This window comes from Acipenser ruthenus, chromosome 1 (assembly GCF_902713425.1).
Source record: "Acipenser ruthenus chromosome 1, fAciRut3.2 maternal haplotype, whole genome shotgun sequence".
NCBI lineage: Eukaryota > Metazoa > Chordata > Actinopteri > Acipenseriformes > Acipenseridae > Acipenser > Acipenser ruthenus.
The window spans coordinates 68,194,234-68,211,946 of NC_081189.1; positions in this window are offsets into that span (position 1 = coordinate 68,194,234).

Sequence of the window (17,713 nt, forward strand, 5' to 3'; positions counted from 1 at the left end):
AAACACTGATCTCTGCTTTGCATTGGAAAGATTAAGTGGAACAGTTGAAAAGAAGCTGGATAAATTTGGGGACATCATCTACGCATATGGAAGCGAGAGGTTTGGAGTTGAAAAAAGGAAGGAAAAAGTACAAACTATTCCTGGAAAGTCTAGACGGCAGCAGGAGATTGAACGCTTAGTTAGAGAAAGGAGACAGCTGAGGAAGCAATGGAGAAGAGCAGAACAAAGTCAGAAGGAAGGATTCAATCTCTTACAAAGGGTCATAAAAGATATCAACATTGTGCAGAGCTGAGCCACTACGGAAATGCTACAACAAGAAGGAGCGTGCGAGAGCTAACTTTTATAAAGACCCATTCAAATTTGTAAAGAAGTTATTCACCAGTGAGAAGAATGGCACACTAAAAGCATCTAAGTTTGAGCTGGAGAGATATTTGGAGGAAACACATACAGATTAAAAAAGGCAGGAGCCTATGTCAATTCCTTCAGACATCCCACCTATCAATACACCAAAATACCAAATGGAGGACTGTGCAACTAAGTGGAAAGAAGTAGAGCAAGCCTTGAAAAAAGCAAGGGTGTCATCATCTCCAGGGCCTAATGGAGTTCCGTACAGAGTGTACAAGAGTGCTTCAGGAGCTCTACGAATCCTGTGGAAATTGATGAAAGTGGCATGGGAAAAACAGGTTGTACCAAGAGCATGGCGCCGAGCAGGTGGAGTCTTTATACCTAAAGAAAAAGATTCTACAAGCATCAGTCAGTTTCGCCCTATTTCCCTATTAAACGTAGAAGGCAAGATTTTCTTCAGTATTATTGCTCAGAGATTGTCAACTTACCTATTAAAGAACAGCTTCATTGACACTTGAATACAAAAAGCGGGTATTCCAGGTTTCCCAGGATGCTTAAAACACATCAATGTGATCTGGCAACAAATTCAATCAGCTAAAAAGGAGAGGAAGGAGCTCCATGTGACATTCCTGGATTTGGCTAATGCATATGGTTCAGTGTCACATGAACTTCTTTGGGCAGCATTTGATTTTTTCAGTGTACCGATGACAATAACAAATTTAGTGAAAGCCTATTTTGGAGATTTGCAATTTAGTTTTTCAACTTCAGAATTCAGCACTACATGGCAATGCCTAGAAGTTGGAATAATCGCAGGATGCACCATTTCTCCACTGGCTTTTATCATGGCAATGGAAGTAATCATTAGGGCATCAAAATGGGTAGTGGGAGGAGAGCGCTTGGCTTCTGGAATGCGACTACCACCAATTCGAGCATACATGGATGACATGACAACCATGACTACAACAGTAGCCTGCACTAATTGGTTATTGGGCAAATTAACCAATAACATTGAATGGGCATGAATGCAATTCAAGCCCACTAAATCAAGGAGCATCTCTATTATTAAAGGTAAAGTAGTAGATAAAACGTTCTTCATTAATGGTGAGGCGATACCAGCAGTGTCTGAGAAGCCAGTGAAAAGTCTTAGGAGATGGTACGACAGGGATATAAAGGACACAGTTTGTGTGGGAGAAGTTAGACAACAAGCAGTGGAAGGGTTGAAGAGCATAGACAGCAGCGCTTTACCAGGCAAACAAAACTCTGGTGCTTTCAGTTTGCTCTACTGCGGAGGCTGCTGTGGCCACTGACTGTGTACGAGGTTTCTTTGACAACAGTAGAGAAGCTGGAAGCTTTAATCAGTTCATATATCAGGCAATGGTTGGGAGTTCCACGCTGCCTCAGCAGAGTGGTACTTTTATTATTATTATTTGTTTATTTAGCAGACGCCTTTATCCAAGGCGACTTACAGAGACAAGGGTGTGTGAACTATGCATCAGCTGCAGAGTCACTTACAATTACGTGTCACCTGAAAGACGGCACACAAGGAGGTTCACACAGTGAGTCAGTGGCTGAGGTGGGATTTGAACCGGGGACCTCCTGGTTTCAAGTCCTTTTCTTTAACCACTGGACCACAGTGAGTGAAAGGAATACTGCAGTTACCAGTCTCCACTCTAACCGAGGAGTTTAAGTGCGCCAAGGTCAGACTGGAAATGACATTAGTAGAGTCACGCGACAAATGCGTAAGGGAGGCAGCACCTGTGTTGAAAACTGGAAGAAAGTGGGCGGCAAAGAAAGCTGTGGAGGATGCAAAGGCTGCCCTTCGAATTGGTGATATCATGAGGCAAGTTCAGCATGGAAGAGGGGGTCTTGGTCTCAGTTCAGCTCCTCCTACATGGCACAAGGCAGCCCCAGCTCAACAGAGGAAGCTGGTAGTCAACGAGGTGCAAAAGCAGGAGGAGAGGATGAGGTGTATAAAGGCCATTTCCCAGGCCAAGCAGGGAGAATGGATGAGATGGGAGAGTGTGGAACAACGCAAGATTGGCTGGCAAGACCTATGGTCAATGGAACAGAGCAGGATCAGTTTCCTCATCAGGTCAACATATGGTGTTCTCCCATCACCACAGAACCTAAACCTCTGGGTAGGAGAGGATCCCTCATGTCCTTTGTGTTCATCACCTGCAACATTAAGGCACATTTTGACAGGATATAAAGTGGCTTTTAGCCAAGGACGGTTTACTTGGTGCCATGACCAGGTGCTGCGATGTTTGGCCTTAGCATTGGAAGACAAGCATAACATGACAAGTTGCACCTGTTCCATCAAAACATTACACACTAAAGACAACATTCCTCCGCCCAGGAGAGCAACCACCAAGAAAAGGTGTTAAAACCAATCCTCGCCCAGGACAACTGGAAGCTGCTAGAGACTGGAAAATGCTGGCAGATGTTGGTCAACGGCTTATTTTTCCACCTGAGGTTGCCACCACTAACCTTCTTGTCTTGTGGTCTGGTTCAGCACGCCTTGTTCACCTGGTAGAGTTAACAGTGACATGGGAGGATGCTGTAGATGAGGCATATGAGAGGAAGAAACTGCAGTATGCTCAACTAGCCACTGAAGCGGAACAGTGAGGATGGAGTCCGGGTTTACCCAGTGGAGGTGGGTTGTCGAGGATTTGTGGCACACTCTACAACCTGGTTTCTCAGAGACGTCGGATTCAGTGGCCAAGAGTTGCCTCACACAGTGAAGAACTTATCTGAAGCAGCAGAGAGGAGCAGCAAATGGCTGTGGTTGAGACGGAAAGATTCTGGCTGAGGATCTCAAGCACAATAGAAAGGAAAGCTGTTGTACAGGTAAGTAAGCTGGGCTGAGTTGAGTGGGGGACGGAGGGGGGTGATGCTGGGATGCCAGAATCACCGTCGAGCCCTCTTGAGGTGTCGTGGGCTAGTCAACGAAACACAGAGGATGGAAGGCGCCCACTTGAAGACCCCAGAGATGTACCCTACTTAGCTCAATCCAGACGGTTGTCATGCTGATGCGCTGGGGAGACCGCACTGTAGCACAGGAGCGGGGATGGGGGATGGGCTGCTGACGGCTCTGTCGTGGGAGACTGAAAGTCTAAACCAATGGCCCTTTGAGCCTAATGCAATGTACCCTGGGCTGAAAAGCTGTGCATAAGTCACAGAAGTCCTTTCTGCCCATGACCTCCATGGCATGTTGACCCCCAGGCACCGCATGCAGAGTCACTGGGTGGTATATCCGCCTTACAGGATGTGCAGGCGTGGAACCATGGGATGATTCTCATGGTTGCCACTACCGAGTGTTGGCCCGCTTGCACCGGAGTGCTATACTCACCGAGTGCACCGAGCAGTGTATGCCCCAAGCGCAACAATCCCCAAAGCGCTATGCACACCGGGTGCACCTAGTTCCATGCGCACCGAGTGCACTGAGCACCATGTGCACCGAGTGGACCTAGCACCGCGTGCACCGAGTACCATGTGCGTCGAGCAACGGGTGCTATGCTCATTGGGGTGCTATTCGCACCAAGGGCAGCAAGCACGATGCGCACTAAGCACTGAGCGCACTGGGTGCACCGAACATTGGGTGCACCGAATGTACCAAGGTGCTATGCACTGAGCACCGTGTGCCCTGAGTGGACTGAGCACTGAGCGTACCGATTGCACCGAGCACCATATGCACCAAGTACTGTGCGCACCGAGTGCATTAAGCACCGTGCGCACCGAGTGTACCGAGGTAATGCAAGCACAGAGGCGCTATGTGCATCAAGCGCCGTGTGTAACGAGTGCACTGCGTGCACTGAGCGTCACGTGCACCGAGCACCTTGTGCACCGGGGTCACGTATGCACTAGGGGCTATATGCACCGGGGGCACCGAGCTCCATGTGCACCGTGTGCAACGAGTGCACCAAGACACTGAAGTACCAAGGGCTGAGCATGCACCGAGGTACCGAAGCACCGGGTGCAGCAGAAGCAGCGGTGCCTACCCTAACCGTGTATAGTCACAACAACAACACAATAATACAATTACAACAATATTACTGGGGAGCACGCTGCTGTTGTTCTTGATTTTTTGAAGGCCCAATGCACTGAGGTGGGCAGGCCGGGGCAGCCAGCGAGGTCTACTCTACAGCGGGTCTGGAAAAATACAGCCTGTGGACCTGCTGTTTTTTTTTTTTAACCTAGCTGCTGCACATCACAGGCAAGCGGGATACCGCGTGCGCACTGCAGATGTGGCAGCAAGGGTATTTACTCAACAACAATAACAATATATATATATATATATATATTTTTATATATATTAAAACTGCCACTCGGCAGCCAGTTGAGTCGCTCGACAGCGGGGGTAAGGCAGAGCCTAGCCCCGGTGGAGGACGTGTTCCCACATGAGTGAAGGCTAGAAAAAACAACAACACTCACTCCTTTAAATCAATACTGCACAGGCAGTTGACTCACGTAGCACAGATAGGAAAGCAGCAGCCTGCAACGCGAGCACACGCAGGTTGCTGAGGAAGGAAGAAGAAAAAGGGTGAATCAGGAGTCATTGATTCTGTGAAAGTGGCAAGCTAGCTTTCAGCCTGAAAGGCAAGGGAACTGCAGTTGACTTAGAAGTTCTTTCTCACAACACGCTCAGATACCAACACAGAGGGCAAAAAGAGAAATGGTTTCCTCAGTATGACGGTTTTGATCCCTCGGAAGGCGGGGCCGAGGGCGTCATCCCAGGAAGGGGCCTATCGGCAGCTCTGGTATAGAGAGCTCCAAAAATACCTACTAATAGGCGGGCATATCCCATACGTAGTGTTGCTGGTGGTCGTCTTCGAATTGAAAGGGAACCCAACTTTATTATGAATATATTGTGCTATTATGTTTTAAGCAACATACTACGATAGTGTTCATTATGGTCATTGTTTATTCTTTTTAAAACATTTAGTAAAATGTGACCTATTATTTGACCTCGTTAGTACAACCAGCCCCTTTTGCTATTGACAGCTTCAGTCAGGGTCGTAACCCAATATAAATCTCCAGGTTTTTTGTAAACACTTACTTCAAAAGATGCAACCACTGCTACACCCCTTTAGAAAATTGACTTCCCTGCATTTTTTTAACACAAGACTGAATGTGAGAGTATATCTGTACATTTGTTTTAAGTACTCATCCAGAGGACGACTGAGACACAGATATCAACTAGTCCTCATCAGATTTAATTCGCCTCGGGCAAGTGTGAGTTTCTAACCCTGAGAAAAAGGCTGAACCACTCACTTCACAGCAGTTGAGCAGGGTTACAGAAACATACTAAACATGTATCAGTCCTAAAGCATTAACTACTCTTGTGTTAAAGCACTGGCACGACAGCTGCTGGATCATTTTCAGAATAACCACACACATGGTCGTCGCTGTGAGAGTTTCATAAAACACATCGCAAGCAGTGGTGTAGTCGAGCCGGAACTTGCATAACAGGCAAGTTAAGTCACATGACACATCTCCCGCACACACTTTGTGGAAATACTTGTAGAAATTAGATGAATGCATTATCTTTGAGTTGTTACTAGAAATTCAGCATACAAATAAAATGTGAATTTGTATAATCTTGTTTAAGAAAATCATTATTTTAGTGGTGTTCCAGTATCTGTAAAAAAATAAAAAAAATAAAATAAAACCTGTCTGAGAGGGAGCTGACGGCTGCTTGGTTACAAGCCCTTTTCTTTAACCACTGGACCACACAGCCTCCTATGGCACGTATAAATTCTAGACAATTATCAGCCAGACCAAGCAGTCAGCAAATTGTAAATGCAACTGGGAGTTTTAAAACAGTAAAGCCTGTTGCAAAGACGATTGCTTCAAACCCTACCCCAAACGTGTTTAAAGGGGGGGAAGAGAGAGAGGGCCTGCTTATCAAAAGAGAAATTGTTTTAAAATTAATGGGCATTGTGACAGGGTAGCGTTGCGGGCCCAGATGTTATTAGCAGGCAAAGAGACTCAGAGGCAAGGAAACTGCAGTTAAAGCACTTCTGCGCAGTTTAATAAACAAAAAGAAATAAAAAAGTTGAACAAAACACTGCTCACAGAGCAAAAATAAAACAGTTAAACTTTCACACTAAAACAATCACAAAATAACTAGCGCAAGGGCCAAAACAAAAGGTTTAAACAAAATACAGAAATGTAGGCTGGGCATTAGCCTTCACTACAGTTTTTCTTTCTCAAAAAATAAACAGAGCATGCACACTCACTCACTCACCCACCCACCCACCCACCCACCCATCCACCCACCCACCCACCCATCCATCCATCCATCCATCCATCCATCCATCCATCCATCCATCCATCCAAAACACTCACCCAAAACACCTCCACCAAACAAAGGAGTTCCCCTTTTTTTATAGCATGCGGCTGGAGCCTAATTATCAATTATTAAATTAACTCCAGCCACATTCTCACATGTATTTTGGCAGGGATAGGAAATTAACCCCATCCCTGCCAACCACCACCAAATCACCACACAATATTATTATTTACAGGCAGGGCCCTGCCCTGCCACAGGCATGCATATGCAAAAATAGGGCATATTTATCGAGCGTGCAGAATGATAAAGCAAAAAGCAATGCAGTATGAAACTGAGAGTGCTAATTCTGATGAAGCAGAAGATATTGCAATTTTCACTGTGTACACAGCTAGCCAAGGTGAAAGGGGAATTAGGATTGAAGTTGTTTTGATGTGTGTCGGGAACAATAAAGACAACTTGTTGAGAGAACAGGTGAGAAGAGGCTTGTCTGACTTCTGCTTGCTTCTGTGTTTCTAAAGTGTGCTTTCAAACATAGACTATGAAGCGCCATTCGTGCCAAAACAATTCATCGATTAATTGATGATTTCATCAATTAATTCGTCAATTTGTCAATCTATTCATAATTTAATTTGGCAATTCCTCAATTAATTCAATAATTCGTACAGCAATTCATAAATTAATTTGTCAATTCATCCGTACGAAAGTCTAGACGGGCTTCTCGTGAATCTATTGCTCCAGTAGCCTGAGGATGGTACACAGCTGTTCTGATATTTTGATTCAATTTCTTTAAATATGAGCACAGTACAATCAGTACCCCAAACCAGGACTGGCCACTAGCCGAGTCTGAGTGTGGGACCCTGAACTAGACAAAACAAGCCAGTTTGAGCTGTTTCAGAGCTCTTGTCATTGTAAGATGTGAAAAACACTTGCAGCGCAGCTAGCAGAACATTCAGATAGTTTTAACAAGTAAAAGCAAGGAAGGAGTTCTCATATTCTATTTGCCATTGCAAACACATTGTTTATAATTAATCTTGCAAAGCCCCAATATGATTTCCCTTTTAAGTTTCTGAAGATCTTGTGAGATTTACATGGGACTTGCCTTTGGTAGCGCTCACATATCCTTTGTTAAAAGAAAACAATGTTCAAGAGACATCCTGAATTCAGTTTTTAGCTTTATTAAATGAAAAGGAAAAGCTAAAGAAAGCAATACAAATTCCAACATCTCCAGTCTGCAGCACCTCTTTCTATTACTTTATTCAGTTTCTATTCGTAAACTCAGGCAATACCGTTTGGATGACTTCAATACCTCTGCACAGATACAGACGGCTGACTCTGATATTTTAAATGGTTTATTATAAGTTAGTAAATCCTGTGTAGAGTGTCTATTATTGTATAGGAGATATCATCTTGTGCAGTTTAAGCGAGAGGACCACGAAGCGAAGCTATGTGCTTCTGGCTGCTCAAACTGTGCTGAATTGACTCAGTACCGAACCGGTCCCAAAGGGAAAAAGGGAAAAAGTCCCCTGGGTCGACATGTCAATACCTTTCAGAATTTTTAATGCTTGAATCAGATCACCGTGTAGTCTTCTTTATTCAAGACTGAATAGATTAAAATCGTTTAGCCTGTCTGCATACGACATGCCTTTTAAACCCAGGATAATTCTGGTTGCTCTTCTTTGCACTCTTTCTAGAGCAGCAATATCCTTTTTGTAACGAGGTGACCAGAACTGAACACAATATTCTAGATGTGGTCTTACTAATACATTGTAAAGTTTTAACATTACTTCCCTTGATTTAAATTCAACACTTTTCACAATATATCCGAGCATCTTGTTGGCCTTTTTTATAGCTTCTCCATATTGTCTAGATGAAGACATTTCCGAGTCAACATAAACTCCTAGGTTTTTTTCATAGATTCCTTCTTCAATTTCAGTATCTCCCATATGATATTTATAATGCACATTTGTATTGCCTGTGTGCAGTACTTACACTTTTCTCTATTAAATTTCATTTGCCATGTGTCTGCCCAGTTCTGAATACTTTCTAGATAATTTTGAATGACCTTTGCTGCTGCAACAGTGTTTGCCACTCCTCCAATTTTTGTGTCATCTGCAAATTTAACAAGTTTGCTTACTATACCAGAATCTAAATCATTAATGTAGATTAGGAATGGCAGAGGACCTAATACTGATCCCTGTGGTACACCACTGGTTACCTCACTCCATTTTGAGGTTTCTCCTCTATTCAGCACTTTGTTTTCTACGTGTTAACCTCTCCCTAATCCATGTGCATGCATTTCCTTTTAATCCCAACTGCGTTCAGTTTGAGAATTAATCTTTTATGCGGGACTTTGTCAAAAGCTTTCTGGGAATCTAAATAAACCATGTCATATTCTTTGCAATTATCCATTGACGATGTTGCATCCTCAAAAAAATCCAGCAGGTTAGTTAGACACGATCTCCGTTTCCTAAAACCATGCTGACTGTCTCCCAGGATACTGTTACCATATAGGTAATTTTCCATTTTGGATCTTATTATAGTTTCCATAAGTTTTATTGGTCTGTAGTTACCTGGTTGGGTTTTGTCTGCCTTTTTGTGGATCGGTATTATGTTTGCAATTCTCCAGTCTGTCGGTACAACCCGTGTCAAGAGACTGTTACGTGATCTTGGTTAGCGGTTTGTAAATGACTTCTTTCATTTCTTTGAGTACTATTGGGAGGATCTCATCCGGGCCAGGGGATTTGTTTATTTTATAGTTCCTGGTGCCTCTGTTATGCTAAAGTTATTTAAAACTGGATAGGAACAGCTCGACATGTGGGGCATGTTGTCCGTATCCTCCTTTGTAAAAACTTGTGAAAAGTATTCATTTAATATATTTGCAATTTATTTTTTTTGTGGTTGAATGCGCTGGTGTGCAGATTAATTAACCAAACAAAAAGGCTGAACAACAAAACAAAATACTGAGACAAAAGAAATGGCACGTTGGCCAAAAACAAACAGACAAACAAAGCAGTAACCCACAACAAGTATTGTGCTGAGCTGTTTCAGCACGAGTAGCAATTGTTATTCTTTTAGTTTTATTTCTCCTGACTCTCTCCCCCATTCTCTTCACACTGAACACCCAACCCCGAGTGAGAAATTTGTGCTGCTTTTAAGCAGCTGTGCCAGGACTTGATTGCTAATCATTCAATCTGGTCCCAGCACAGTCTGCGCGTGAAGTAATTTTGACTTCCCTGTGCCACGTCAACATACATTTTATCTCACCCGTGGTACATATCCCAAACTATACCAAATAAACCAAATATACCCAGGGGTGGGGGGGGGGGGGGGGGGGCGGGGGTACCCCGTCACCTGCCCCTAGTTAGGTAATTATTACCTGCCTCTAGTTAGGAAGTTATGAATATTAGAAAATTACTTTTATGTTATGAACCACATCATTTAAGAGGAATGACCAATATATTAGTACACCACATATTGGAGTTCCCTTGTGGTGCATTTGTGTAGAACCCGTAGTGGAATGTGGAAGCGGAAGGAATTTTAGTATGTAGAATTCAAGTATGTTGAAAAATAAAAATAAACCTTTTGAATAAACTGTTAAATTCACCCCCAGTGATCATCCTGTCTGCGTATTGTTATTTAAAAACCCATGTAAAAATACATCTCCCATTATAGCCTCCAGTTTCCACCGGAAATAAAAACTGGCTCAGGGCAGCAACATTATTTCCTTTTTTGAGCTGGCTGCTTCCAGATCGGGTTGCTCTGCTGGTAAGCTTTGCCTCTGGAGAATATACGCAGGAGGAAACTTGATTTAGATTTATTTTAGCTTCTTGTAATCACTGCTTTTCCTTCATGCTTTTAAAAAAAAACGAATCCCACTAAAGACAGCATAGCAGCATGCTGATTGTTACTGCCATAATTGTATTGTTCTCTTTTTTTATTGTTTTAAAATAAAGTTTTTTTTTGTTTTTTTTTATCAAGTAATAAATATGCCAAAGAACAAAATACACAATTTCTGGTCATTTAACAAACAATCTTTATACAAAAAAATAAAAGCACTTAAGCAATTTCAAATATTTGTTCAAGACACAAGCATTGGTTCCTTTACATTTAAAGTCTGTAAAAATATAATACAACTAATTTAAAAATATGTGAATTGAAAACCTTAAATAGTAATTAATTAAACTTTTAAAATAATTAAAAAAAAATTTCCAACATCTGTTGAAGAAGAACATTGGAGTTGGCTTCACATGTGAGAAAAGCACTCGTAGCAAACAACAACAAAGGAAATGACTACAGAACAGCATCAAAGAAATATGGAATACCAACACCTACAATACAAGCAATAATCAAGGTTATGTCTTTTTACTGTAATCAGTTACTCAACCTATATGGACACAATAAAACAAGCAGCTATATTTATGTATAATTAACAGTATTTATGAGCAACAATAATAATACAAAAAAACGAATTTGTTTTGCAAACAGTAACCCAAACAAACAAAATAAACCCTAATGGCATTATAAACATGATTTTACTGAGCAGTTTTTTTCCTTGTCATTCATGAAACTATAAAACCACTATACTCACTGTAAGCAATGATTTACAGCTATGGTCATAAGTTTTGCATCACAATATAGAATTAAGAAATGACCCACGACAGGGCGCGTGGTAATTCTTACCACACGCCCTGGGTGTGTTGTGAGGCACGAGGCCGAGTGCCTTCAACCACACAGGAAGTGAGGTAAGAATTGTCTTACCACACACCGTGTCGTGGGTCATTTCGCTTGTAAAATGGCTACTTTAAAAAAATAAATAATTACACAAACTAGCTTTTTAAAGGAAAAAATTAGAAATGTATGATAGCGATCCTGGTTCCCGCAGGCAGGCGCATCACACAGAGCGAGGCAATCCACACGCAGGCGAAGCCGGCTCCCTTGCAAGGAGCGTATATCGGGCTTATGTCTTTGTGTGTGATTACGTCACTTACCAGCCCTATTGCTGCCTTCCCCCGTGCACGCTACACTCTCCCCTGCCAGCCTCAAGTCCGCCCCGGACTTGCTAACCAGGCTACAGTCCGGCGAGTGCGTACCGGGGTACCTGAGTCCACTTCTGACACCAATGTAACGATCTTGGTTCCCGCAGGCAGGCGCATCACACAGGGCAAGGCAATCCACACACAGGCGGAGACGGGGCCGAACCCGGGACTTCTCCCACTAAAGCGCAGCGCTAATACCGCTGTACAGTATCCTTCCACAGAAAAGAATAGTCCCTGAATACATACATTTTGTACTTTTTTACTTGCCATAAACATTACATTGAACATTCCCATTTATAGTAAAATTGTTGAGATAAAATGGCATTTGGGAATTGAAAGCAGACTGATTTCCGACATGTGAGGGAGGATTAATGGAATAGATAAACACTGCACTGGCACTTGACATCAAGGGAAAAGCTTCCAAGTGTGTGTGTGTGTGTGTGTAGAAATTATCCTTCTCAGGTTTTGCGGTGTTCAGAAGCTGACCAATAATTTCAAAGGCTGTTTTCACATTGATGACAGGTGTTACGACAAATTCAGTGCCCCCTAGGATTCATGTGTCCCCGGTGGATGTGCGCATGCGCTTGCAACAAACCTTGCGATCTGCCAACGGGAGCGTGTGATTCCTCGCTCACAACGCAAAGCGCGTAACCTGTCATTGTAATCCACTAGACAGAGCAGCGCCTGCTGCAACGTGAACGTGTTGTCTGCTGCAAACGGGAGCGAGTTTATTGCTTCTGGACGGAAAATGTTTGTATAAGCTTGTGATTTCGGCGATTCTACATCCAGAATAGATTGTTTAAATACAGTAACAACAACAACAACAGCAACTATATATTGTGTTTCTTCAAATGTGTATAAATGAGCTAGTTACTATTAGATCGGAAGTATTGTATGTACTCTTACTATATTGTGATTATCGAACTGTACATGTATATATTTTAGTAAAAGTTGCTCTGAAGTTATTGTATATTTTATCTGCTCTTACTGCATTGTGAAATATGTATATTTTGTGACAACTGTAAGTCGCCCTGAGTGAGGGCGTCTGCTAAGAAAATTAATAAGAAAAAGAAGAAAAACAACAACAACAACAACAACAACAACAACAACAACAACACACAACGGTAATTAAATGAAGTCTTGTGACGAATTGTACCAGTATGTTTCACAGAGCACAATAAACACATTGAAACACTCTTGTTTATATTTATTTATTATTATTACTACAGAGGTAATCTACTACGTGTAAATTAACCCAGTTATTTTATAATTTAAATGCAGTACAATCTTCTAAATGTTTATTTACTTATTTATTTGTAGCAATTTAATTCCTGACAGCTTTTCACAACTGTCACACACACACACACACACACACACACACACACACACACACACACACTCGCACACACACAGATAAACCAATAACAGAAATGTTGAACTTGAAAGGAGATTATAATTATTTTTTATTTGCCATCTGAATGCATACTCAACATATTTTGTCACTCTGCTGTGCATTTGCACTCAGTAAACAAGGGGGCACCATTTTTTCCAGGGGCACAGTTTTTTGCAGTCACTGGAATATTTGGTGTCCCCTCTGTAAATTAAGCAGGAGCTTGCCAAAAATACCAAACTTATACTGTTAGTGTGTCTCTCTCTCACCTGCATTCTAAACAGGTTTGTGTCACTCTGGTGTGCATTTGCACTCTGTAAAGAAGGGGAACCATTTTTTCCAGGGGCACCGTTTTTAGCAGTCCCTGGAATATTTGGTGTCCTCTCTGTAAAATTAAGCAGGAGCTTGCCAAAAATACCAAACTTATACTGTTAGTGTGTCTCTCTCTCTCACCTGCATTCTAAACAGGTTTGTGTCACTCTGCTGTGCATTTGCTTTCAATAAACAAGGGGGCACCATTTCCTCCAGGGGCACAGTTTTTTGCAGTCACTGGAATATTTGGTGTCCCCTCTGTAAATTAAGCAGCGGCTCGGTCGCATCTAGTGTGGATCAGCCATTTTAAACGTCATCTGTTGTTTTTTTTTTATTTTACAAAAAACGGACCTACTGACAGTGTTGTGAGGAGCGTGCAGTAGCAGAAAAGATTCTGGAAACTTGTACATAAATACTTTAGTTTATTTCTCATTGAAGAACATATTTTTCTTTTAAAATATTACTTGGTACTGTTTTTTGTCTGTTAATATTTAAGTGAGAAGTTTCTTTTTGTTTGTTTTATTCAGGAATTATTTCTTAAATCGTGAAGTCATAAGAACCTAAGAAGAACATAAGAAAGTTTACAAACGAGAGGAGGCCATTCAGCCCATCTTGCTCGTTTGGTTGTTAGTAGCTTATTGATCCCAGAATCTCATCAAGCAGCTTCTTGAAGGATCCCAGGGTGTCAGCTTCAACAACATTACTGGGGAGTTGGTTCCAGACCCTCACAATTCTCTGTGTAAAAAAGTGCCTCCTATTTTCTGTTCTGAATGCCCCTTTATCTAATCTCCATTTGTGACCCCTGGTCCTTGTTTCTTTTTTCAGGTCAAAAAAGTCCCCTGGGTTGACATTGTCTATACCTTTTAGGATTTTGAATGTTTGAATCAGATCGCCGCGTAGTTTTCTTTGTTCAAGACTGAATAGATTCAATTCTTTTAGCCTGTCTGCATACGACATGCCTTTTAAACCCGGGATAATTCTGGTTGCTCTTCTTTGCACTCTTTCTACAGCAGCAATATCCTTTTTGTAACGAGGTGACCAGAACTGAACACAATATTCTAGGTGAGGTCTTACTAATGCATTGTAGAGTTTTAACATTACTTCCCTTGATTTAAATTCAACACTTCTCACAATATATCCAAGCATCTTGTTAGCCTTTTTTATAGCTTCCCCACATTATCTAGATGAAGACATTTCTGAGTCAACATAAACTCCTAGGTCTTTTTCATAGATTCCTTCTTCAATTTCACTATCTCTCATATGATATATATAATGCACATTTTTATTGCCTGCATGCAATACTTTACACTTTTCTCTATTAAATTTCATTTGCCATGTGTCTGCCCAATTATGAATGCTGTCTAGATCATTTTGAATGACATTTGCTGTTTCAACAGTGTTTGCCACTCCTCCTATTTTTGTGTCGTCTGCAAATTTAACGAGTTTGCTTACTATACCAGAATCTAAATCATTAATGTAGATTAGGAATAGCAGAGGACCTAAAACTGATCCCTGTGGTACACCACTGGTTACCTCGCTCCATTTTGAGGCTTCCCCTCTAATCAGTACTTTCTGTTTTCTACATGTTAACAACTCCCTAATCCATGTGCATGCATTTCCTTGAATCCCTACTGCGTTCAGTTTGAGAATTAATCTTTTATGCGGGACTTTGTCAAAAGCTTTCTGGAAATCTAAATAAACCATGTCGTATGCTTTGCAGTTATCCATTTTCAATGTTGCATCCTCAAAAAAGTCAAGTAGGTTTGTTAGACACGATCTCCCTTTCCTAAAACCATGCTGGCTGTCTCCCAGGATATTGTTACCATATAGGTAATTTTCCATTTTGGATCTTATTATAGCTTCCATAAGTTTACATATAATAGAAGTCAGGCTTATTGGTCTGTAGTTACCTGGTTCGGTTTTGTCTCCCTTTTTGTGGATCGGTATTACGTTTGCTATTTTCCAGTCTGTTGGTACAACCCCTGTGTCAAGAGACTGTTGCGTGATCTTGGTTAGCGGTTTGTAAATAACTTCTTTCATTTCTTTGAGTACTATTGGGAGGATCTAATCTGGCCCAGGGGATTTGTTTATTTTAAGAGTCCCTTTAACACTTCTGCCTCTGTTATTTAAAATCGGATAGGAACAGGTCGACATGTCGTGCATGTTGTCCATGTCCTCCTTTGTAAAAACCTGTGAGAAGTAATCATTTAATATATTTGCAATTTTTTTTTCTTCATCTATGATTTTGCCATTTGTGTCTCTTAGACATTTAACCTCCTCTTTGAATGTTCTCTTGCTGTTATAATATTGGAAGAATATTTTGGAATTGGTTTTAGCCCCCTTAGCAATATTGATTTCTATCTCTCTCTTGGCCTTTCTAACTTCCTTTTTGACTTGTGTTTGCAGTTCCAAGTTCTCTTTCTGTGTACTTTGTTTTTGGTCCCTTTTAAATGCTCTGTAAAGTGCCTTTTTTCGCTGAATATTTTTTTAAATTGATCTATTAAACCATTTTGGCCATTTTGTTTTAGATTTAGATTTGTCTACTTTTGCGATGTAATTGTTTTGTGCCTCTAGTACTACATTTTTAAAAAACAGCCACCCTTTTTCTGTGGATGTTTTCTCTATTTTACTCCAATCTACTTCTGTTAGGCTCCGTTTCATACATTCATAGTTTGCTTTTCTAAAATTGTAAACCTTAGCTTTAGTCATTACTTTGGGGGTTTTAAAAAATATTTCAAATGAGACCATGTTGTGGTCTGAGTTTGCCAATGGCTCTCTGACCTCTGTTTTAGTTATTCTGTCTTCATTATTTGAAAAGACTAAATCAAGGCATGCCTTGACAAATTGCATTAGGAAGCAGTCATTTGTCATTTCCACCATTTCAATTTCGTCCGTCGTGCCCCCCATCGGGTTTTCCCATTTTATATGGGGGAAGTTGAAATCCCCCATTAGTATGGCTTCTCCTTTTCTACACACATTTTGAATGTCATTGTATAACAGATTATTTTGCTCAGCGTCTGAATTTGGCGGTCTATAGCATGTTCCTATTATTATGCCCTTTGGATTTGTGTCCATTATTCTGACCCATATTGATTCTGCATTGTTTTCTTTGTCCAGATTTAACACCTGAGCGTCAAGACTATTTCTTATGTATAGCGCTACCCCTCCACCTCTTCTGTCCTGCCTGTCTTTCCTATATAGTGTGTACCCACTAATATTATATTCGTCTCCACCACTCTCAGACAACCAAGTTTCTGTAACACCTATCACATCGTAGTTACTTGTTAGTGCAGTTGCTTCAAGTTCTAACATTTTGTTTCTGAGACTTCTAGCATTAAGATAAATACATTTAATAGTTGTCTTACCTGAGTTGTTGCCCTTGTTTTGATGTGGTCTCCCTTCTGTTTTTTTGTTTTCTCCCCCCTTCCTTTCTAGTTTAAATGCTTCTGGACCTCCTGAAGGATCCTTTCTCCGAGTAGATTGGTTCCCTTTCTGTTTAAGTGCAGTCCATCCCACCTGTATAGATAGTCCTTGTTGTAGAACGTGGTCCAATGTTCAAGAAAGGTGAAGCCTTCCTGTGTGCACCACGATTTCAGCCATGCATTTTGATTTTGTATTTCCAGCTGTCCATATGGTCCTTTGCAGGGCGCCGACAGTATCCCAGAAAATACCACAGTTTTGGTCTTGTCTTTTAATTTTCTTCCTAGCTCTCTGAATTTGTTTTGCAGGGATCTTGGCCTGTCTCTTCCAATGTTGTTTGTACCGATGTGGACGACTACTACCGGGTCGTCTCCTGTTCGTTCTAGGAGCCTGTCCACATTCTCAGTGATGTGCTTGACAGAGGCTCCTGGAAGGCAGCACACTGTTGTAGTAAGGGGGTCCAAACTGCGAACTGAGCTTGCTGTGTTTCTCAATATGGAGTCCCCAACAATCATGACTTCCCTTCTTTTTGCTGCCTGGCCAGCACAGTTTATAGGGTCCTGGATGTTGTTCCTTTCATTCTCTTGATGTTGGTTTTGGTCATCTAAATGTTGAAGTGGTGCAAATTTGTTGGATGTCTGGATTTCAGGTGGTTGTGTTTGACGAAGTTTCTTTTTTTCCCTGCTTCTGCCTATCTGAACCCAGCTGTTTCGACTCTCTTCCATCTCCCTGGTGGCTTTCAGACTTCCATGAATTGTGGGTGTCAGCTCCTCACGCTCCTGTTGCTGTCTCATTTCCTCCAGCTCCTTTTCTAGCAGGCTTAATTCGCTGAAGCAAGTCCTGGATCGTGCGGAACTTTACACAAACTTGGTTGAGCTCTGTTGGGTTTTCTCGGATTTCCCACATCATGCAGTTGTC